This window comes from Lissotriton helveticus, chromosome 2_1 (assembly GCF_964261635.1).
Source record: "Lissotriton helveticus chromosome 2_1, aLisHel1.1, whole genome shotgun sequence".
NCBI classification, from domain to species: Eukaryota; Metazoa; Chordata; class Amphibia; order Caudata; family Salamandridae; genus Lissotriton; species Lissotriton helveticus.
Window position 1 is genome coordinate 192,705,392 of NC_136059.1, and position 24,311 is coordinate 192,729,702.

Below are 24,311 nucleotides of genomic sequence, written 5' to 3' on the forward strand. Positions count from 1 at the left end.
ATTTGTGTACAACATCAACACTAGAGCGGTAATCCTATTCCTAAAAGAAGTATTTTGTGAAGAAGGTATACCTTCCATATTAGTTACGGACAACGGGGTACAGTTCACCTCTGAGGAAATGCAGAATTTTTTGGAGATTTCAGGAATCAAACATGAGACCACAGCTCTCGACTGTCCAAAAGCCAATGGCATGGTTGAGAGAGCAAACAGAGTCATCAAAGAGAACATCCAGCTGGCCATTGTTAATGGGCAAGATGTTGAAAATTGTTTGAGAGAATGTTTGTGGGCTTACCACACGGCGCCAAATAAAGTAACGGGGGTCTCTCCTTTTGTGTCTTTACGTGGAAGGGAGCCTAGTACCAAGTTTAACCCCTGCTGGTTAAATGGGGGTGATGTCAGGGATGTAGATTGGGAGGAGGCAGGAGAGAAGGTCAAACAACATCAAGATAAGTACAAACAGTGGTATGATAAGAAACATGGTGTGAAGTCTCCAAGGTGGGTAGTGGGAGACATGGCGCAAGCCAAAAGGAACACCAAATTAGGAACTGACATGAGTAAGTTCTTTTCCCCCAGTAAGGTTGTAAAAGTGTTAAAAAATGTTGTACAGTTTGGAAATGGTCAATGGTGGAGTTTTGACCATATTGTAAAAGTGCAGACTTAACCTGTTTTTTCTTTCTGTAGAATTATTGCTGTCAATCGCCTCCTTGTGAGCCGATTTCTGTATGTCAATTTGCCCTATGTGTACGCCCGGCTGGGCACTTATTATTAGGAAGGGAGATGTGTTGCAACTAGTGGTTCATTCCGTCCACCCCTGCTCTCTGACCCATGTTGGTACCTCCCGCTGTGAAGCTTGTGATAGAATGTTGAGAATAGTGTCAGTGAGGAGAGTGGATGGCCATTAAAGAAGTTGTACTAACCTAAGCTGTGTCCTGGCTTCTTTTGTACTGCTTAACTTCAACAGTATGCGTTGTAAAAGTATGAGTTGTAACGTCATACATCCGTCAGAGAGGGGTGCGGCGAGTTGTCGGTTCTTGAGAGGTCCACTATCCTGTCCTAATACTTGTCCTGAAGCCTTTGTCGCCTGATCTTTCACAGGGTACCTTTTGCAGCCCTTTGGCCAGACGGTTGGTCTTCACACCATCTGTGGTAACTATAAATTCGTATATATCCTCAAGTACTTTCTGTCTCCATCCTCTCATTTCTAATCAACGTCAATCTATTGAAATTGAAAGAATATTTGAAGTGACTGATTCTTACTTCCTAATGATTGATGGTGTCCGTGGTATATTTGAATGGTTCATTCACATTTAACTTTAGATAAAAGTTTTCAAAAACTTCCATTAGTCTGTGATCATTATTATAGATGAATTATTTGCATCAAGGGTTATGTGCATCATCACCATCAACTAGTTCCAACTAATTTGGTACATCAACCAAATGGAAAGAACTTATTGATCAGTGATCAACGAAAAAACTCCATCGGTTAACCAAGGAAATTTGAGTGTAAGAGTCATTGATGGGCCCAGGTGAATATATAGTATTGGTGTATATGCTTTTGGTGTGCCGCTGGATCACAGGTTAGGCACACTTTTTTTTAATACAATATGGCTAATCTATGTGGCTTTCCCTGCAACAACTTGGATTATCTAGATATGTATGCACTTATTATGGCTAAAATGAAAAGTAAAACCTGTATGCACAGTCTAAAGAAAGAAATTAATTGAGGACACCTTTGTCTGTTACAATAACAAAATGCCCAGTGATGATTTCCATACCAAAATATTTTAGCATATAACCAGGGTTTTGTATGTGTTTTAGGGGAATTCCTCAGTATGACCCTATGGCTGAACACAAGAATCTTGGACCTCCTTTTCATGTTCCAAAGTGCATCCCCTTCACCACCATCCGGTAAGCACATCAGACTTGATAGAACTTAATAAATAGTAGTACATGCTCTTCCTCGTGGTTTGATTTTGAAGCAGTGGTGCCGAAGAATCATCCAATTCCTGTAGGAAATGTTTAATTCTGAACCTTTGGGATAGGTTTGCACTATAGAAATACCATATGCATACATACCTACAACTCAGTGGGTTATCCTTGCTCCACTATATGGATAAGGAGATAATTTAGCTAGTGGACTCTTTTCCAGATGTAGTATTCCCTCCACAATTGAAAAGAAATTCCACTATATAGTCAAATTAAAATCAGGCCCCAGAATAGCCCTCAGAGATGGAACTTAGAAACTAAAAAGGGAGTATTCATTAATAAAAAACTTACATGCAACTTTGTGGTGATGCAATGATTTTGATATGAGAATTTATTTACAAAGAAGAAAAGAGAGGGTGTTAGGTGGTGTGTTGGTGGGACTGGTGAGGTGGAATTGATGGAGTCACATTTATTACACTAAAACTGTAATGTTACTTTCTTCATGCTCAACCTCCAGGGGGCATACTTACTTACATAACTACCAAAGTAGTTATGTTGCACTTGCACCACTTAATGGGGTGCACGCGTGATGCAACTACTAAGTGTGATTTATCAAGCCCTGAGTGGCTTGATAAATCTGGAGTAACGCAGTGCAGTGCAAATCGTTGTATTGCATTGCTCTGCCCCAAAGAGGTGTTCCATGGTGGTGTGTGGGTGTTCCCATACAACACCCATGGATTTTAGTACTTTCCCAGATTTAATATCACTGGCCGAAGTGGAAAGAAACCTAGGGGTTTTCATTGACACAAATCTATCCCTTAAACCTCAGATCTCGGCGGTGGTCAGAAGTGCATGCTGGATTCTGAGGATGCTAAGGAGGTTTCCTAAATTTCTATCATGAGAAGCTAAGAAAACGGTGGTTAAGGCACTGATCCTATCTAGACATGACTACGTCAACATACTGTACATTGGTATCCCAGATTACCTCATGCAGAGACTACAAAAGGTACAATACATAGCATTCCGCCTTTTGTTCAACCTCCTGAAACATTCTTTAATCTCCAGGTATCGCAGCCAACTTCACTTGCTCCCTGTTAAGGAAAGACTTATTTTTAAAGCACTTACAGTGGCGCACTCAGGATTCTATAAACATGTGGCCTAAATATTTACGTGATGGGATGACCCCACACTGCTCTAAAAGACCCTTTTGATCAGAGTCAGCTGCCTACTGTCCATCCCTTGTACCAAACAATAGGAATGGGGCGGGTCTGCCTGCTCTGTACTGGAATCAAACATTAAATGAATTCCCCTTGCCCCTACAATGTATTCCATATAAAAAGTTGTTCCACAAACAACTGAAAACGTATCTATTCAAGGGTTAAAGTGTTTGGGATCCCCTCGTAGCCTTTTGCCTTAGCGCTGGGACACTTGTAGTAGCCAAGCGCTTTACAAATCCCATCATTCATTCATTCAATCTGCCAAAATGCTACACCTCCCCAGGTGAGGAGTAACGAGGAGAAATATTTTTATTATATTTCTTTTTAATTACATTTATTTTATTGAACATTTTCCAAAACAACAAAAGAAAAAATACCCCCAGTCATTCCCAGCATTGTACAGTACATTCGGCGCACGTTCACAGCATCATATTACATCATATATTGGCAGTTAGTATTTAACATTAATTTCATCCTAGTTACAGTCGTATTGATTCTTGGACATTTCAAACCAATATGGCGGCATGTGATATATATGTATGCTGGTTAAATTCCTACTACACTAATATCCTTATTTGCCAGCGTATGCGCCAGAACGGGGACCCACTAATGTCGTTAGCTAGTGATTGTGTCAGGGTTCCCACATTCGACCTTGTGATCTCATGAGCTCGCATATCATCTGATGTGGACAGAAGGTAAGCTTTCAGGGGATCCCATATATCTCTTGGCCTGGAGGTAGGTGGGAGTAATTCTGCATACGCGAATGTTTGCTTCAGCCACATTATCAGATCTTGCAGCCAGTCTTTGAATTTAGGGGCCCAACCACTACCCCTTTACATGCAACTTTGCATTTTGCTATCAGAAATCCCAGAGCCAAATATTTCTTATGTGCAGTTTCAACTCCATCTGTGTAACCTAGTATGGTGGTGACCGGAGATATCTGAAGTGATGTGCCCACCATCTGTGACATAGCTTCGAAAATATGTTGCTAGTATTCATATATCACTGGGTACCATGCCAGGTGTAAAAATCCAGCCCCATCTCTCTCACACCTCGCCATTTGTCATTATCCTGTTGCTGAAATGTATGCAGTTTGGTGAGGGTGTAGTATAAACGATGTAAAACTTATAGTAATTAGTCTTAGCCCGCTATTGGCTGTGATAGCCTCTATTTCCCTACAGCAAAATTCCCACTGTTTGTCTGAAACTGTTGTGCCAAGGTTAGCTTCCCATTCTGAGTGTGATAATGATGTAAAGGGTTTAGTAGCTTTTTGTGTGGGGTGGTAGATAAGCAAAGTCACATGTTGGGGTGGTTCGGTTTGCAATATCTCATGTAGTGGTGGGAGAACTTGTGGTTCATGCGGGAATTCTGGTGTGGCAGCCCGGACACTTTGTCTGAATCGGACAACATAAATAATTCCATAGCTATGAGTATGATGTCACAGAAGAACTGTTCCCTTGTCTCGAATCGTCCATCTACATATAGATCTCCCCATGTCGTTATTTGGAGTTTTTCTAGCAATTGCCTATATTGTCTTTCATAGGTAACCTGTAAGTCCAGGTGGTGCACCAGGAGGCAAGCGGGGAGAATATGGCATCTGTCTGCCCAGCGTGGTGGCTATTTTCCTCCAAGCGTAGTTGGTGCATGTGACTGTAGTGGGATAGGCATCCCGCTTTTTGGGGTGCATGGAAATGAGGCCTGTCATGGGAGTAGGATCTGTCTACCCCCTATTTCGACTCCTAGGTGTGGCATAAAGGGGGGTGGATGGAACCAGTAAGTTGCATAGTGTGCTTGTGAGCAATAATAATAGAGTTCGAGATACAGTACGTCAACCCCCCCTGAGAAAAAGGGAGAGTCAATGTTTCCCATTTGAGTCTTGCTTGTCTGCCCCCATACTAGCCGAATCATTTGCATTATCAGAGCCCTGAAATATGTTTTCCCCGGATTATATGGGATATTTGTAAATAGGTAGTGCATTTTGGCAAACAAAATCCGCCTGCCATGGATATCGGCATTGCTATCCAGCGAGTGATGGAATCTGTGAGGTTTTCTAGGTTCCTACCGCAGTTGGTACACATCAGTTCGCTTTTGTCCCTAGTGATCTTGATCCCTAGGTATTTAACCTCATTGCTACACCACTCTAGGGGGTAATCAAGTGTATAGGGTATAACCTTGTCGGTAGGAGGGAATATGGTTGATTTACTCCAATTAATATGTATGCCTGAGTATTCCCTTTAAGGTAAAGAGTTATATCATCCACGTAGAGTGATATGAGAAGGTCTGGTAGGGTATGCTACTGCCTGTTTCTTATGGTGTTGCCTCAGCTTTGCCACAAGCGGTTCCATAGCTAGGGAAAATAGTATTGGAGATAACGGGCAACCATGTCGAGTTCCCCTTGTGAATGCAAATCGAGAGGAGCAAGTATTATTGAGGAGGACTGTGGCAGTAGGTTGACAATAAAAGAGTTCTAACATTTGCGGAAACCTTGGGGCATCCCCATATATCGCAGGGTCATAATCAGATAATCCCAGTCTACAGAGTCGAACGCCCTGGTGGCATCGAGAAACACTGATACTGCTGTGGCTATGTCTGGGTCAATGTCTTGTAAGACAGTAAATAATGTCCGGAGATTATGTAATGTCTCACGCCTAGGTATGAACCCGGACTGATCGGGCAATACTAGTTTGTTCATCAATAAATATAACCTGTTTGAGAAGGCCTTAGCAAGAATTTTGGTGTCACAATTAATCAAAGAGAGTGGGCGGTAAGATTTGCAGTGTTCGGCTGGTTTACCAGGCTTAACCCCTTCGGCGCTCATGACGAGCTCAGCTCGTCATGAGCGTAACCTGCGCTACGCTGATGACGAGCTGAGCTCGTCATGTAACGCGGGATTTTTTAAATCGCAGCGCGCAGCGGGAAAACCGCTAGCGCGCATGCGGTTAAGCAAAGAGGTGATTATGGCCTCTCTTATGGTTGATGGGAGTATACCTTCTTCACTCGCCTCGTCAAATACTTTTTTAAACACAGGGACTAGCTATCTTACGTATGTTTTATAAAACCACACTGGCAGCCCGTCGGACCCTGGAGCTCGACCAGACTTCATTTGCATAATTTGCGGCCGTGATTTCATTCTCCTCCAGGTCCGCAGCTAGTAACTCTCTCTGGGAGTCTCCCAGCCAGGCCTTGATGAAGACTAGTACCTTGAAAATGGTTTATAAAGTGTATAAATTTAGAATTAGTGACTGAATATCACTGAGATAATTGATATGAATAACATGGCTTATTGTTCACGTTACTGTACTTACAGCCATGCTAATAAAAAATATTCCTCATTGCTAAATTATGTTGGGCTGATATCGCAATTTACCTTTGCATAAATTCAATTGACATAGTCCTTGATACATCCTTAATGCTGCCGGGTCATCAATACCTTAGGCACAGTAATTCTCTAAACTCATCACATCAAATACTTCACCTGTGTAAGTGCCCAAACTAATGCCACATTTGTGGCTGTCTATGTTAATATATTATTTCTATACTTACTGTATTTTTTGTTTTATATCCACTCACATTATATGGTGTGACCTGTTCAGAGGGCCATGCCTACAAGTGAGTCTACTCCTGAAAGATACTGTTATATTGAATTTTATTTGGGGGACTCGTAAAGCACTTCATTCCACCACGAAATACCCTCAGCGCACATTACGATACACAAGTTGGAGAATGGATAATGATAAGGGTGGTAGAGGAACTAGTCAATAAGCCAGCTTCACCCAGTCAATAAGCCAGCTTCAGGGTGGTATCCGGTGGGGAAGTCCTTGACATTTTTGCATGACCACAGTCATGGAACATTGAATAAGAACCAGCAGAACCATGGGAAGCTTGGAATGAATGAATAAATGAATTAATTAAAAAAATGTAAGCGGAAGCTAATGCCCGGAGGTGTCTGGGCGCTATGGAGACCATACAAGTGATGAAACCTAGAATTTTCCTAGTTTGAAACAAAGAGCCAGGTTTTTGGAGATTTCCTAAAGTCTTGTAAACAGGTGGAAGTTTTGAGTTTCCCTGGCAAGGAATTCCATAGCAAGGCAGTCGATCTGAAGAAGAATCTTTTTCCCCCTCGAGTGGCTTTCCTAAAAGGGACAACTGCCAGCGAAGGGTCCTACTCAGAGTGTACAATCTAAAATGTTCTCTGAAGTACACCGGTCCACTCCCATGTAGGGGCCTGAAAGCTGTGCATAGAGCTTTCACGTATCCGTTGCTTTACTGGAAGCCAGTGCATTGCCCCAATGGCTCCCGTGGCTGATCCAAATCTAGACACCTTTAGGAGAAAGTGTGCTGATGCATTCTGCAAGGTTTGTAGCTATTGCAATAGTCGATTCTTGTCAGAACTAATGAGATTACCACCATTTTCAGGAGTTCAAAGGGCAATATATTTCTCAATTTGTTTTATAAGTCTCAGAGAGTGGTAAAAAGAGGCAAAATGTGACCTTAGAGATTTGAGGCCAGATGTATCAAGATACACTTTTGCGATTCTCAAATAGCGATTTTTAAGGAATCGCTATTTGAGAATTGCAAAATGGTATGTATGTAGAAATTCGCTATTTTTTAGCGATTTCTTAAAATTCCTTAATTGCGATTAGCAAATTGCTAATCGCAATTAAGGAATAATTTCCCATTCATTTCTATGGGCCAGGAGGCCCATAGGAATGAATGTGAAAATATTCTCAATTTGCGATTCGCAATTTGCTAATCGTAAATTGAGAATAATTTCAAGGGTGCAAGGGTGTCCAAAGGACACCCTGTTGCACCCCTGAAATAAGAATGGGTGCACATGTGGTGCCCATACATGCCCTAAGGGCATGTATGTGCATCACATGGCACTTTGAAAAATGCAAAAATGTGCATTTTTCAAGAAATTCGCAAATTACCACCAACTTGAAGTTGGTGGTAATTTGCGATTCCTTATGAACAATTAGCAATTTTTTTTTGCTTCATACATTGCATTTAAGGAATCGCAAATTTTGCGAATCCTTAAATGCAATCGCAAAATAAGGAATCGCAAATTTGCGATTCCTTATTTTGCACTGAAATTTGCTACATACATACCATTTTGCTCAAATGAGTTCGCAAACGCAAATTTCGGCGTTTGCGAACCCATTTGAGCTTCATACATCTGGCCCTTGATCCTGCAACTTCAGATCTTTGTCTGCCTTTGAAACTGGGGCAGGAAGGGCTCACAGCTATGTTGGCCACCAAGACTGTGACCAGAATGTGGGGTTATTTCAAAACAAAATAACCACCGTATTGGAGGAGTTCAGTTTCAAAGAGTTGTTACTCATACATTCGTTTACTTTCCGCATACGTTTCCTAAAGGAGTCCCCAGAATCAATCTTGTTTTTGGCGACACTATTATCTATCGGCATGTCATCTGCATAAGATGCCAAGGAAAATGGAAAGGCCTCGATGAGTTTAGCCAGGAGGTATGGAGGAGGTGATTGTCAGTATTAGGAATCTGATCAGTAAAGCCGATGATCAACTAAAAGGAGGATGTATACGAGCCAGCACATGGGATTTGCTTAACCATATTCCTGAATGGAGAAGTGTTTTTTTTAGAAACTTCCTGAATTTGAGAATATTCTAGACTAACCTTCAGTGGCAGAATGGTTCATAAAGATTACCCCTGTACAGGGAGGGATATTCCTCCAAATAATTTGCATTGTTGTGTATCTGTTTGAGATGTGATGTAAGTATGGTCAGGAGGTTCCACCAATTGTCAACAATGAGTTCACTGAGAGATGTCTCAATACACAGATGTAGATATGTTAGTAATGAAGGTGATGTGGAACCTTAATGGGTAAATAACTGGGAAACAGATTAGCTTAATACGTTCCAACAGGGTTGTGGATGTTCATCTTGACTTGATGTTGTGACTTTGGATTTTGATGCTTAATCATATGAATGTGTGAACAGTTTAGGTCTTTAGAAATTCCCAGAGATGAGATGGGGTAATCTTGGAAAGGTAAATCAGTGCAAATTAAGTGTATGTCCAATTCAAAGGAAACCATAAAACGTGCCAGAACTAAGGATTTTGAATTTAACAAACCCGGTGCTGAGTCTTGTGAGTGCTGATTGTTACCTCTGGTTAAAAAGTAATGATGTTGAAAGCTCCATTTTCCAGTAACAAACAAAGTTTAAATCCCTCTATCCATCCCTCCAAGTCATTTATCTGGCCTGCAATTACGAAACGGGGCTGCCCTTTATAATACCTAGAAACCAAGGCATATGCTAGACAAGCAACAACGGTTTCATGTGATAAGCTTTGGAATAAGCTGCCACATCCTATGAAGCTTCAATCCAATCTTCAGCTTTTTAGGAAGAGTCTGAAAACCTGGCTGTTTACAACCGCATAGATCAACTTCAGTGCACACTTCCTTCCTTAACCAGATAAGGGCAAAAACTAGCCAGGAAGCGTATGATTGTTCATCCTACGTAAACAATGAAGGTATGACTGAGATATGGTAAATGAAGCAATGAACCACTTAGGAAAGGAAAATGGTGCCTCAGGAACAATTTAATAGGCAGAGGCGCAGGAACATGTTGAACTGCAACTGATTAGGTTTTTGGTTCCTGTTCGATCAGTTTATACTAGGGGTGGGCAGAGAACTGTTAGCCAGCCACCCCTGTTCCCCAGCCCGGTCCCTGCTTCTGAACCCAGCCAAAATGGGGAAAGCCTCCCTGGGCCCTGATGGAGCCCCGTCCCCAGTGCTCGGACACCCTGATGTTTTGCAGGACCGGGAGGCTCCCTCACCCCTCGGCCCGCAGGACGGAGCTCGAGCCCCGGGCCCGGTCCCAGCTCCCGCACCCTATGCAGTCTGGGGAGAGCCTCCTGGGCCCCGGTGGACCCCCGTCCTCAGTGCCCGGACCCTCGACTGACTTGCAGGATGGGGGCTCCCGCTACCTGGGGCTCACCGGATAGAGCTTGAGCCCCGGGCCCAGTGCCAGCTTCTGAACTCTAGCCAGGCCGTGGAGAGCCACCCGGGCCCTGGTGGAACCCCAATCTAACTGCCCGGACCCTTGGCTGGCTTATAGGATCGCCTGCCGGACGGTGCTCAGGCCATGGGCCCGGTCTCAGCTCCCGAACCCAAGCCAGGATGGGGAGAGCCTCCCTGGGCCCCAGTGGACCCCCGTTCCCCAGCAAACATACCCGCGGCTTGCTTGCAGGACAGGGGGCTCCGGCTCCCCGGGACCCGATGGAAGGAGCTCGAGCACGGGGCCAGGTTCAGAACCCTAGCCAGGCCGGGGGGAGTCTCCCCGGGCCCTGGTGGACCCCCATCCCCAGCGCCCGGACCCTGGGCTGGCTTGCAGGACGGGAGGCTCCAGCACCCCAGGGCCCGCCGGATGGAGCTCGAGCCCCAGGCCCAGTCCCAGCTTCCGAGCCCTAGCAAGGCTGGGGAGAGCCTCCCCACGTCCCGGTGAACCTCCGTCCCCAGCGCCCAGACCCTTGGCTGGCTTGCAGGACTGGGGGCTCCTGCACCCTGGGGCCCGCCGGATGGAGCTCAAGCCCCAGGCCCGGTCCCAGCTTCTGAGCCCTAGCCAGGCCGGGGAGAGCCTCCCCAAGCCCCGGTGGACCCCTGTCCCCAGCGCCCGGACCCTCGGCTGGAACCAAGGAAGGTTAAGCCCATGCCGCATCCTCTTCCCGCCAACTTAACCGGGGAGCCCATTTTTCTCGACTATTAAGGCCCAACATAGTGGGGGCTTACAGAACTTTGGGGAAGGACAAAAGTTGGAGTAAGTACTGGCCGGCCATTTGGTCAACCAGCCCGTGGGCCATCTGGTCACCCAGCCCGCAGGGCCATCTGGTCGACCGGCCCGCAGGGCCATCTGGTTGCCCCGCCCATAGGGCCATCTGATCACCAGATGGCCCAGGACGACTCAGCACCCAGATGGCCTGAGACATCCGGACCCAGTCACCCTTGCCCTACGATGGCCAGGAGCTCCGAGGCCGCTGCTCTGGAGGCTCCTTCCCTGGGGCTGCTCACCTCCCTGCTCGACTTTTTGGAAGCAGGGGGAAGGGGGGCAGTTGACCCACGCCATCTGGTCACCATGCTGGGCCCCCATCCCCGCACCCAATGCGAGTAGTGGTATTTCACCGGCGGCCCGATAGCCTCCCACTTATAATACACCTCTCAATTCTCTTCACAGTGCCAGAATAGAGTCAAGTTCAACAGGGATTTCATTCCCACCTGATTCTGCCAAGCACGTTCCCTTGGCTGTGGTTTTGCTAGATAGTAGGTAGGGACAGTGGGAATCTCGTTAATCCATTGAGGCGCGTCACTCATTAGATGACAAGGCATTTGGCTATTTCTGTACCACATTGCGGAGGCTCATTCTGGGTTATTATGCTGCCCATCAGCGTCAAATCGGTTTTGCTTACAACAATACAACATTTGTTCGCTCTGGAGTACAGCCACACTGTAAGCTGTCCTCACTGGAACTGGGATCAGGTATAGCCCAGAGATAGTACACCCTGCAGTACTATTCCAACAATATAACAATTGTCTACGAACAGTCCTATGAAATAAAGTATGATTAGCAGGACATAATATTCAATGGAATAATGTAGTGATTATGTGTATGTAATTATTTGAGACCTATTCTTCATTCAAGACATTTCAATAATCATGATGTACACATTTTTGTAACTAAATTGTTATACACATCTATAAAAATACACATCTATGAATTGCACATCTAGCTAGAAAATGCACATCTAGCTAGAAAATACACATCTATAAAAATTCACATGTATACAGTCCACATCTATGCTATTTCTTGTGTCAACTATAAACTATTATGTAACTGTTGAACCTCGTTTAAATATTAATGAATCAACATTTTAAAACAATATGTTACATAGATTTACATGTGCTGTATGATAGTGTACATCTCAGTATTAAGCTTGAAAGTTAATTGCCCATGAATACTTGGCACATTTTAAGAGTGTCCTTTAAAGTAGTCAGGCAAACTTTCTTCTTGAATGGGTACTACATTTGCAGACCAAGATCAGCCAGAGCAACATCATTACATTGAGGCCAAATACTCAGACAACCGACAATAAATCGATGAAATTTGACAGTGTTACATTTGGTAAGATCTTTGATTTGCTGTGATAGATCCTGATAGTAGTTAACTTTACTCTCGAACCCTAATTCCAGTGAATTCTGTGAGTTTTCATAACAAATTGAAACATCAATCACAACAGCAGTACCATTTTTGGTGAACACTACATCTGGTTTTCTTAGTTCACCTTGATCATTCTTAACATGAGGTTCCCTATATGTCATCCACCCACACCTTTTTGCTCTATCAATGAGTAATTTCAGAATGTTGCTGAGTCTTTTTATCCTAATGTCTTTAGTTTTAGGACATGCACCTGAAATATGTGAAATTGTTTCACAAACATCTTTGCAGGACCTACAAGTAGCAAATGTATGATTTCTTCCCCTGGTGATGGTTTCTCTAGGATACAAGACATTTGCTCTCAACATCAGCGCAGCTATGTACTGATTCTCTTTCATTTTGTTATGCCTGTTGATCCAGAAATTGGAGGTTAGATTACTTGCTAGGTATTTTATACCATCACCCTGGACAGGGGGATTTGCCCATTTCTTAAATTCTTCTTTCCTCCAATCATAAGTTGCTAACAAATTCAAATCATAACTCAGAAACCTACTATCTAGAATGTTCAGTTTGTGTGTTTTTATGAGGTTATCAATTTTTTCATTGATTACTTCTCCTGCATACCTGAATGAATGAGCTATGTACAGATCAGGAGCTGCCCTGAGATACAATAAACTATTGACTTTGTTCCTTAAGAGAGTCATAGGTACTCCAGCCATTTACCCACGCTTCATTGAATATCTTCACTTTGACATTCAGAGCACTGGGCAGAAAGCACATTGCGTCAACACCCGCCCCTGGCCTTTGCGATGCTTTGTTTTAATTAAACAGTCGGATTCCCCTGGTCTGCACCAGTTCTAAGTCAGCTGCTAGGCGCCGGTCGAGGCAGAACGCCGGCCCAATGACCCCGGGGAGAGGGCATGAGGAGAGGCGACCACCGCATCTGGGGCGATCCACAGTAATGGCCCGGCTCGCGTCCAGAGTCGCTGCTGCCCCGGAGGGAGGCGCCTCATCCAGCCGCGACCCGTGCCCAGCCCCACTTAGCACCCCAGCCTGACCGACCCAGCCCTTAGATGTTATGTTATAAAACATGTATACCGCGCACGTAAAAAAAGAGGTTTCATGGCGCTAGCTCTAGAACTTGCCAGAACTAGTGGAGGGGGTTATTCGTGAGCCTACACAAACAGCCATGTCTTAAGCAATTTCCTAAAACTCAGAAGATCAGTACATTACCGAATCTACAGAGGTAAGGAATTCCACAGTCTTGGGGCCAGGGATGCAAACCTACATCCTCCCTGTTGTTTTGGCTTGAAGGCAGGGGTGGTCAGTAGCTGGAGATGTACTAAGCGGAGGTTGCGAGAGGGAGTGTAGCTAGATAAGAGGCTGCTAATGAATTTGTGGCTCCGACTGTGTAGAGAGTTAAAAATTAGACATCCTGTCTTAAAGGCAATGCGTTGGGGAATAGAGAGCCAGTGTAGTTTTTTTAAAAGAGGTCTGGCAGATTGCCATCTTGGTTGCTGGTGGATCAGTCTCGCTGCTTGGTTCTGAACCAACTGAAGCCGATGATTAGGAAAAGTGGCATGCCTAGGTAGAATGAGTTGACGTAGTCTCAGTGTGATAGCACCATGGCTATCACAACCTGTATCAGCGCTGCGTGAGTGAGCAGACGGCTGATCTTTCCTAGCTGAAAGAAACAGGATGAGACCACTGCACCAACTTGAAATCTTAGGTCATTATTTATGGTGACCCCAAGGCTCTTGACAGGTAGCTTGGGGTGGAGCGAATCCTTATGCCGAAGTTACGGATCTGACTTGCTGACTTCCCTTGCCTACATTGTTCCAACATGCCAGAGGCTGTTCACCTTGGAGACCTGCTGCGGGTATGAGTACGGGGGAAGACATACCTACGGCTCCAGCTTTCTCCGTGGCCGGGCTTTGCTCCGCCAGCAGCGCCGCAGCACCAGCAGCTCAGGGCCGGGCCTTGCTCCGCCTACTCCCCGGCCGGGCTTGGCTCCGCCGGGGCACACCCACCACCAGTGACGCCCTCAGCAGCGCCAGGAGGCGCATAAAGGCAGCGCCAGTCCCTCGTCCCGCGGGACGCGCACGGGCACGCGCCGGGAGAAGCCCGGGACAAGGGCGGGACCGTCTATGGCCGTCAGAGGCCGAAGGAGGCTGGGCTGGGCCACGGCTCTTGATCTTGTTGAATAGGATATCCTACAGAACTGTGAGTGGCTAACCCCTTAGTTTTTGTCATGACCAAATTGCGCTCATCCAAAATGTCCGCTCCCACCGGCACCATAGACAATTATATAGTCAAAATTGTTTCTAAAATTAACTCAGATCGCCGCATGTCACTGGGTCGTGTCAGTCCTCCTGTTTCACCAAGAAGTAGCGTTGCACTTCCTGTGCTAATAGCTCCGGATACATCTTCCAGCGTTAACTTGGGAGGGGATTTAGACACAATACATCTAAACCCAGCGGAGATTACCAATTCCCTGCCCTCTACGCTGTTAGATACATCCCAAAGGTTAACATCTGTATCTTCGGTTAACTCACCAGTAACCTCCCAAGTATCCCCTCCTGCCCGTAGAGTGGTTAGGGCCTGTAGAAGGTCACAGAATAATCGCGCAGTGCACCACAAAGTAAAAAAGGTGGTCTCCGCAGCTGTTAAATCAAAATTTACTGCGGCTACCCCCAAAGAGCATGACGTTGATACCCTGACTGTAGACCAATTTGACTTCCTAGCAAATATGTTCACGCTCAAATTGGAAGATATGATTAGGCCACTGATAGAAAAAGTAGAATCGATCTCCCTAGAAGTTTCTAGACTAAGCACTCTTCTGACTCCTCCCACAGTAGCACCGCAAAACTCAGGTGCAATTAGTAAAATACATAAGGGTCCTGTTGTTCCAAGCAAAGGGGAAGGAGCTAAACTTGACCAGGTTATCAAGGAAGTGTCTAAACTGAGTGTTCTTCTATCTACTCATTTATCTTCTACTAAAACAGCAAGGCCCCCCAGTGTAGACGCGATGGTGAACGAGGCGAGAGTAAACACAGATGGCAGAACAAATAATACCTTGGTCTCAGCTGTAGCTAATAACCAGCTTCCTACTAAGACATCTACTACTCACCCACCCTTACGAGTCAATACACAGCCAAACACCAAAGGAGAAGCCACTGGGTGGAGGGAGGGTAACTCAAAACCTACAGTTATCCTCCCACCCGATTGTGCACCCTATATAGTTGTGTTGACCAACGTGCCAGGATTAGATTCACATCTACATGATGCAAGGGGTGAAACGCGTGATTCTTTAAATCACAAAGTAATAGCTTGGTTAAGTAAATACTGTGGCTTTCCCGTTGCCTTCTGTAATGATATTTTGTCTACACGAAGAGTAGGCTGTATAGGCAATTCAAAAAAGACTGTCAGGGGAGATTGTGTCATCATAAACTTTAGGCACCCTCAGCATGTTGCAACTGTTTTGTTGAGGGCAGCCTCCTTGCCGTCGCTGGACAACTCTGTATGTGCCCGCCCTTTGTTTTTTTTTTACAATCATCTAAATGAAACCTCAAAACCGCAAGCTGTTCATCATCACTCATTAACATCCCCCTTTGTACAAAACACAGTGCCACATGCTCTTTCAGGTCATAATAATCCTACAATCCAAGATTCTTATTGTTATAATCTATGCAGATCAAATTTTCCACCTGAGCAAATCTTACCCTTATTTAACCGGTTTGCTCCTTTAACATCCTTGGAGGAAAACGATTGACTGGTTGAAAATCAACAGCCTCAAGCTCAACCATGCAGAATAATGACCTGGAACGTTGCTGGACTGAGGGGTAAAATGGGCAATGAAATTTGGATTGACTATTTAAAAACTTTTGATATTGTGGCCTTACAGGAAACATGGGACCAAACGAATTGTTTCTCGCTTGATGGATATGTTCATTTTTCTATCCCTGCCACATCTAGTCGGGCGGGAAGAGCGAAAGGGGGTCTGCTAACCCTATTTAAAACAGAGTTAAAGGGAAAGCTAACTAAGCTTGACACAGGATGTAGCAATTGTTTAATTGTGGAATTGAATCCCCCACATTCCATTAATATTTTATTCATACATTTTAATAATGTTTCTGCAAATGATAGTACCAGACTTAATCTGGATCAATTAGATACATTTTTGTCAGGCTACACAACTATGGCAACTGGTTGTGAGATAATTCTATTAGGTGACTTCAATATTCACCCATGTACTTTTCCGTGTGCCGTTTCTGTAGAAGAGGGTCCCCCATGTTCTGCAGTTGTGCACTTTGAACACACAAAAAGGGGGAGGCTCTCGAAGAATTTCTGGCGGCTTGGAACCTGTATGAATTAAGTTGCAGGGAAGGTGACTCGATTGTCCCTACTTTTAAAGGTCCGGGTGACGGTACAGTTATTGACTTTATTTTTATGTCTTGTTACATTATAGGAAAAGTATTAAAGTACAGAACAGAAATTTCAGTCTTTAGTGACCACAATCCAGTTTCACTGGAAGTTCTGTCTAAGGGTTTTTTATCATTTGAAACAGGGTCTCAAAAGGGTGGTCAGGAGGTGATCCCGATAGATCAGGGTCGTAGACTAAAATGGGCAAACATAATCCCAGATGCCTTCTTACAGGATGTATTAAACAAGGTGGACGAAGACGTAGTGAAGTGCTTAGACTCACAGACTGCTACTGAGCAAGTGATTAGTTCATTTGACAGTATTTGTAAACAGATCAAGCAGAGCTTAACGGTGGCTGATGGCCCTCCACAAAGCCGGGCCAAGAGATGGTTTGATCGCTTTTGCTCCAAGGCTCATGCTGACCTGTTAAAGGCCTTAAAGTCTGACCCAAAAGATCGCGCCCTTGTAGCCAGGCTAAGAGTAACCTATAAACACGCCATACAAAACAGAAAAAATGAGCTAAAAGATAATGCTTGGTCACAGCTACTAGATCCAGATGTTTTAAAAAACAGCTCTCAATTCTGGAAAGTAGTAAATCAACCCCTATTCGCTCCTGTAGAGAATAGTGTTCTTGAATCTAACGTTACTGACGAGGCTTGGATCACGCACTTTAGTAACATATACTCTAGTACCGCTCCTCAAGAGTCACTTTTTGCGACCAAAGAGAGAGTTGAGGGTCACTATGTAACTTTTGAAGTCTCAGAAGTAGAAAAAGCTATAGACGAAACGAAGAAAAATAAAGCTCCCGGACCAGACGGGGTCCCAGCAGATATCTTTAAGTGCGATTCTGGATTGTGGTAAAAAATCCTGAGTAAGGTTTTTAATGTATTAAACCAGAAGAATATACCACCCTCATGGAAAGAGTCTATTATCGTCCCAGTGTTTAAGAAGGGGGATCGGTCAGACCCAGCATGTTACCGCCCAATCTCTCTAATAGATTCATCTGTTAAAATTTTGGGGCGGGTCATTCTGCGTAAATTGCAGAATTGGCTTGATGACAAGGGGATTTTATCAAATGTCCAATATGGATTTCGATCCAAAAGAAGCACTTTAGATCAGTGTCTCAATTTACAATTATTAGTGGACAAATACACTGTCGTTAGGGAAGGGTCCTTATACTTAGGTTTTATGGACCTCTCCTCGGCCTTCGACCTGGTGAACCGGTCGAAATTGTGGCAGTCCCTAATTTACTTAGGCCGTGACCCAATTTTGGTAAACTTCCTGGCGGAACTGCACTCTGGCCTGCGGGCCACCGTTAGGGTAAACACAGAGGGGCGTTGTTCTAGCTACTTTCACTCAGAAAGGGAGGTTAGGCAGGGATGCATTATGGCCCCTCTCTTGTTCACGATTTACATAAATGCCCTTGAATCGGTGCTCAAGGCGGTGAAGGCAGACATACCACGTGCAGGAGACCTGGGTATACCGGTTCTCCTGTACGCGGATGATGCTGTCCTTCTCTCACGAACCGGGGTGGGGCTTCAACTTTTGTTGGATGCATTTGAGGTTTTTATGTCATCACTAGACCTTAAAATTAATGTAAAAAAAATCACATATCATGATCACTGGGAAAGGCTCCCGAAAGAAGAATGTGAAAACTTTCTTCCGCGGTAGTGAGGAATTAAGCAGAGTTCTAACATTCCCTTATCTAGGCATCACCTTTGAGGAGAGGTGGCTCTGGAACACACAGATTAAAGCCAGAAATGTCGCCCTCGCTAGATCCTCCATGGCCATTATGGCCTTCAGTAAAAAGCTTGGGGGTAGGCCCATAGAAGCACTACTAAGTATATATAAGGCAAAGTGCTTGGCGGTAGCAACATATGGTTGTTCTTTATGGGGATTTGGTGCGACAGATTGTCTGCAAATTACTGAAAACAAATTCTTGAGGGCAATTTTATCAGTCCCCCAGTCAACCTCCTCTTTCTCAGTGCATTCTGAGCTGGGTGTTGGTTTTATTACTGACTTACTAAAAGTAGCGCCGTTAATAATCTGGTTAAAGACCTGGCTAAATGAAGAACTCTCCTTGAATCACTCTATTCTCAAGGATTGTCTCCATTTAGATAACGCAAATAAAATCAAGTGGTTATCGTATGTCAAGAAAGGTTTTCATAACATTGGAAGGCCAGAGCTCTTCTCTGAGCCGGAAAAAATAACAGCGAAGGATGTATCTTTAACAAAAGCGGCAATGCTACAAATGTTGTCTCTGTGTAGAGAAGAGAATGAACTTAGAAAAACAACTGTCAGATCCCACGTTATGATTTGTAATCCTCCAGGCCCTGAGCCTTATTTGGTTTTAGTTAACAGACCCTACCACAGATTTCATTTAACGTGTTTTCGTTTAAACCTGATTTATTTGAACTTAGGTCAATTAAAAGCATGGTGTACCTCTGATCAAGCGCCTCCGTGCAGCTGTGATAAATTCTCTAAGCAGGACACGATGCACTTTTTAATGTTCTGCGGCCATTATATGGCGCAAAGGAGGAAGTTTCTTGTCCCTATCCTTAAGGAAGCAGGGTTCATTCAGGTGAGACCTACTCTCCTATACTTGCAATTATTAAACAGCCCCAGGGTCATCTCTCACGTTGCAAGTTTTTTGGTGGGGGCTGTCAGGGAAAGGAAGAAGATACTGAATCTCCACACTTTTTTTTTAAAAAATATTTTTATTGAAGGGTTTTTCCCCCCTTTTTTTCCCCCCCCTAAGATGTGGACAGGGCACAATAACATTCATTATAATACAGCGCAGAATAATATATACATTAGGGAATTATACAAAGCATAAAAACATGTGTAATATCAAATCATTCATAGTTTTTCCAAAACAAATCATATATACAGTAGATACATAAACTTCTATACACTACCTTCTCAATTTCCTCCCCCCCCTAGTAAATCAATAATCAATAATCAGGACCTTGTTTCCATCGCGTAAGGGGCTCCCATATTTGCAGACCAAGTTTCTTACCATTTCTCCCCCTCCTCGCGTAAATAGCTGATTCTAACTTTTGAATAGGTAATATCTTCCCCAACCATTGATGATATGTAGGAGGGTTAGGATCCAACCATGCCGATGCAACTAATAGTCTAAGAATAGCCAGTGCTACAAATAGAAAATTTTCGTTGTTCACGTGTGTCTCAGGGTTGACTCCTAGTAACATTACAACTGGGTTTAATTCTATTGTAATTGCTAATGCACTCTGCAAAAATTTCTCAATATCCCGTTTTATACTATTTAAATGTGGGCAGAGTGAGAAAATATGTATTAGGTCCGCCCCCGGGCTACCACATCTGAAACAAGTGGTTCCCGAGGTACCCCCCCATTGAGCAATTTTCCCAGGCGTATAATACAGATGAAATAGGGTCTTATAATGTTGAGCCTGTAATGATGATGAGCACAACAATTTTCTTCCCATCTCTAATGACTCTGAGAAAATATCACTATTTATATCCAAATCTTCAGACCACCTGTTGATCCATTTCTCCATGTCATCATTCTTTAATATTGTCATCTCAGAGTAGAATCTCTTTATGGTGCAATCCGAGCCTACTTCTATAATATCCATCAATATATTTCTATCGAACCCCAAAGGCCCTCCTTTCCTATTTATTAAACAGCTCCTTATTTGAAGATATTTAAAAAAGTGTTTTGTATCTAAGGTATATCGAGCCTGTAGCTCAACAAATTGTAAGATGCCTTGGGGTCCCTGAATATCTTCAATCTTTCTTATCCCCCGCCTCTCCCAATCTTGGAATACCGCTCCCGAAAAAACCATACTAGGGAGGGAAGGGTTGTTTTTGAACCTAGTGTAAAAATTATATTTCCCAATTCCTATCTTTTTAGATATTCCCTTCCAGACATTGTACGCAGCCATTAGGGTCTTAAACCGTGTTCTTTTGTAATAACTTTCCTCAGTGAATCTCAAAAAAATATTTTCCGCATTTTTACCTAAAACCAAACCATAGATTGCAAGTGATCCGACATTGTCCCAATCATCTACATCAGCCCCCCCTACCAGTCCCAACATATTTTGGAATGCAGCGGCCCAATAATACACTTTTAAATCTGGTAGAGACCAGCCCCCACGCTCCCGCGGTAGAGACATATATCTCAGTGCCCTGCGTGTTTTTCCTTTAGCCCAAATAAAGCGATTGATCATTTGTTCACATATCTTAAACCACTTGTTTTCAAATAAAAGTGGGAAGGCCCTAAATATATACAAAAATTTTGGCAATATCATCATTTTAATAATATTGACCCGACCTACTAATGATAAGTGTAAATTTTCGTACTGGTCTAGGTCCTTCTTTGTTTTGCTTATTATTGGAGCAATATTATTTTCTACCAAATTGTTTAGATCAGCTGATATTTTTATTCCAAGATAGGTCCCCGCCTGAACCACACGGTCATCCTCACACGTAGTCGCTGAGTTTTTAATAATCTGGGTCTTGGAGGCATTTAGGGCGTACCCCGATATCCGTCCAAATCTGCGGGCCTCTTCCTCTATATAAACAGTTGCCTCTGTGGGGTTTGGTGTTATCACCGCCACGTCATCAGCATAAGCCAATATCTTACACGGTCCCAACAATGTTGGCAACGAAGTTATCTCTGGGCAAAGCTCTAGTTTACGGATCAATGGATCCATATATATGGCAAACAGTAGAGGGGAACATGGGCACCCCTGCTGTGTACCCCTTTTAATTAAGAATTGACCTGTAGTGCCCCCATTAACTCTTAAAGCCACAGCCGGTTCTTTATATAGAGTTTGTAATGCTTTTATAAACCCGCCCCTGAGTCCAGCTCTTGCCAAAGCGTACCACAAATAGTCCCAGGAGACCCGGTCAAACGCTTTTTCAGCGTCCAGCAGCATTACTGCCATCGGGTCTCCTGTGACTTCGGTGGCATCCAACAATGTTATTACTTTCCTAGTATGGTGGGTCGTTCCTCTACCAGGAATGAAGCCATGTTGAGTATAACAAACTAATGAACTTATCACCTCTGCAAATCTCATTGCCAACATTTTTGAATATATTTTGGTATCATTATTCATTAATGTAATGGGACGATATGACCCAGGCTCGTCATGCGGCTTGCCCTTTTTGAGAATCAGAACAATGTCTGCACCCCCCCATGACTTTGGTATAGACTGTCCGAGCTGTGCAGATTGAATCACTCTGGTTAACTCTTGAGACAGCACTCCCCAAAAAGTTTTATAGAATTCTAGAGGTATCTGGTCGGGACCAGCAGCCTTACCTGAGGGAAGTTTACCCATAGCTTCCTTAACCTCTTCCATCTCTAGCTGAGTTTCTAATCTATCTGCTTCTTCATCCGAGACCCTCTCAGTAGGTATATTCTCCAAATAATCGCTAATCTCTTCTTTACTACAGGGATGTTGGTGATCATAGAGGGTCTGGTAGAATTTCCTAAATACTTCCCTAATCTCTTCAGGGCCAGTTTGTATATTACCGTTTTCATCTCTAATTTGCCTGACCGTCCCTGCTGCCGCTATCTGCCTAGTACGCATAGCCAGTACATGCCCAACTTTTTCATTATATTCATAACACTTCTCCCTTCGGATTGTATAGTGTGCTGCCGCTTTTTTTGCCAGTTCACCTTCAGCCTCGCTTTTAACTTTTATTAGATCTGTCAGATATTGTTCAACTAGCTCCCCTCTAATAACACAGTTATTAAGTTGTTCTTCTGCATCTGCTACGGCTCTTTCTAACTCCCTTTGCACTACCCCTTCCATTTTGCGTTTATGAATGCTGTAACTACATGTTTCTCCACGGACACCCGCCTTGAAAGCATCCCATATGACTCCGACCGATGAAGTTCCTTTATTGTATTAAAAAAACTCAGTAATCCATTTCGACATATGTAGTACATAATCCTCTTCTAAGAGAAGTCTTCTTTCAAAAGTCCATACCCGATTAGGTCTTATTCCTCCTTCTAACTTCAGTGCCAAAATTAATGGGTTGTGATCACTTAAGATTCTTGGCAGTCTATCAATCTTGACCCTTGACATTAAGTTGTTAGCAATCATAAAATAGTCGAGCCGGACACAAACTTGGTGTGGTGCGGAGTAGTAAGTATATCCTTTCTGTTGTGATCTAATTGTGCCCCAGACATCATTCAGATTATTATTACACAGGAGGTGGTCAACAAGTGCCTTATGGACTCTTTTCTTACGGCCTTTATAACACCTAACTTGTCCAGTTCCTAACCCGTCAGCCCCATTAATATTCAAATCTCCTCCTATAATGACCTGTGGGGGCCAAGCAGCTAACTCAGAATCTAGAAACTGTAATACCTCCGGATCGTCCTGCGTGGATCCATAAACTGACACCATCGTTGTCCAAACCCCATCTATCTCTATCTCTACCATGGCCCATCTTCCCCATTTGTCCTCTAATTTTCTCCCTATTATCAAGTTCTTACTCCTTGACAAAATGGCGACTCCTCTATTTTTCGCACCTTGTTTAGAACTAGCTATGAGCTGATAGCCCAGCTGATTCAGACAGAACTCCTGGGTACTCATTATGTGCGTCTCTTGCAAAAAAATAAAATCTACATTCATCTGGCGTAATCGAGCACCTATCTTATATCTCTTTTGGACATCATTTAAGCCGCACACATTCCATGTTACAAACCTAAGTGTCATTGCTGATTTTCCCGGAACCATTGACTGCCTGTTCACTTGTCATTATTTTAACAAAATTCATCTTCAATAGAGCTGATACATACACTGCGTAGATATTGGTTTCGATACTCCCTTCCTCGACACTCTGCCGCTGAATCACTTTTTCCATCGTGTGCCCATCAAGACCCCTGCAGATTTTAATACCTTTGTGCCCTGTCCCTGTGTTCTCCCTCCCCCCCCCAGAAGACCCACCCTCATAGTCCCTCCCCCCCTACGGGCAAATAGGTCCATTAGACCTATGTCTGGCCGACGTTTGCCACCGGGTTGTCTCGCCCCCCCCTCCCTGATTTTCCATACCTATATACATCATTCAGAATGCTCACTAGCATAGAAACAAAGCTAACCATATATGCTATCTCTCAGGATTTTATCAACAACTGCTACCCGTTAAACAATGATTTTGCACTTTAAACAGGCATATCAGACAATTTAAGCAGCATTAGAAGATTAAGCATACCACGAAATTCTCGAAAATAAATATATGGCAAAAAAAAAAAAAAGGGGGGGATAGGTAAAGCAGATAGCAGCACAAATGTACAGTCAACCTTCAATTACAGTTTATAATGATATAGTTAGAGATCTAACTACTACTGCTACCCTGCTTTTCTTTTCCATAACTGTTTTACCCTATCCTCGCCCCTTTGTTTTCTTCTATAATTTCTTACTTTTTACGGGGTATGTTTCTGACACAGCCAGCTTGTATGTCTTGAACCTCCAAAGTACTGCGTGGAGATTTTTGACGGCCCCTATTCTCTCTCAAGTAGGTGGGATATTCTTGCGCCATGATTTCAGAATAAAAAACTCTGAAATT

At 43.7% G+C, this 24,311-nt stretch overlaps 1 long non-coding RNA gene across 1 annotated transcript in view; it reads left to right on the top strand.

Annotated features, from left to right (window-relative positions):
• Positions 1-1,843: 1,843 nt before the first annotated feature.
• LOC144819279 (uncharacterized) overlaps positions 1,844-24,311 on the top strand; it is a 373,378-nt gene continuing 350,910 nt past the window's right edge. The window contains exon 1 of the long non-coding RNA XR_013607255.1: positions 1,844-1,908. This is a non-coding gene — a long non-coding RNA (uncharacterized LOC144819279). The remainder of the gene's footprint in view (positions 1,909-24,311) is intronic.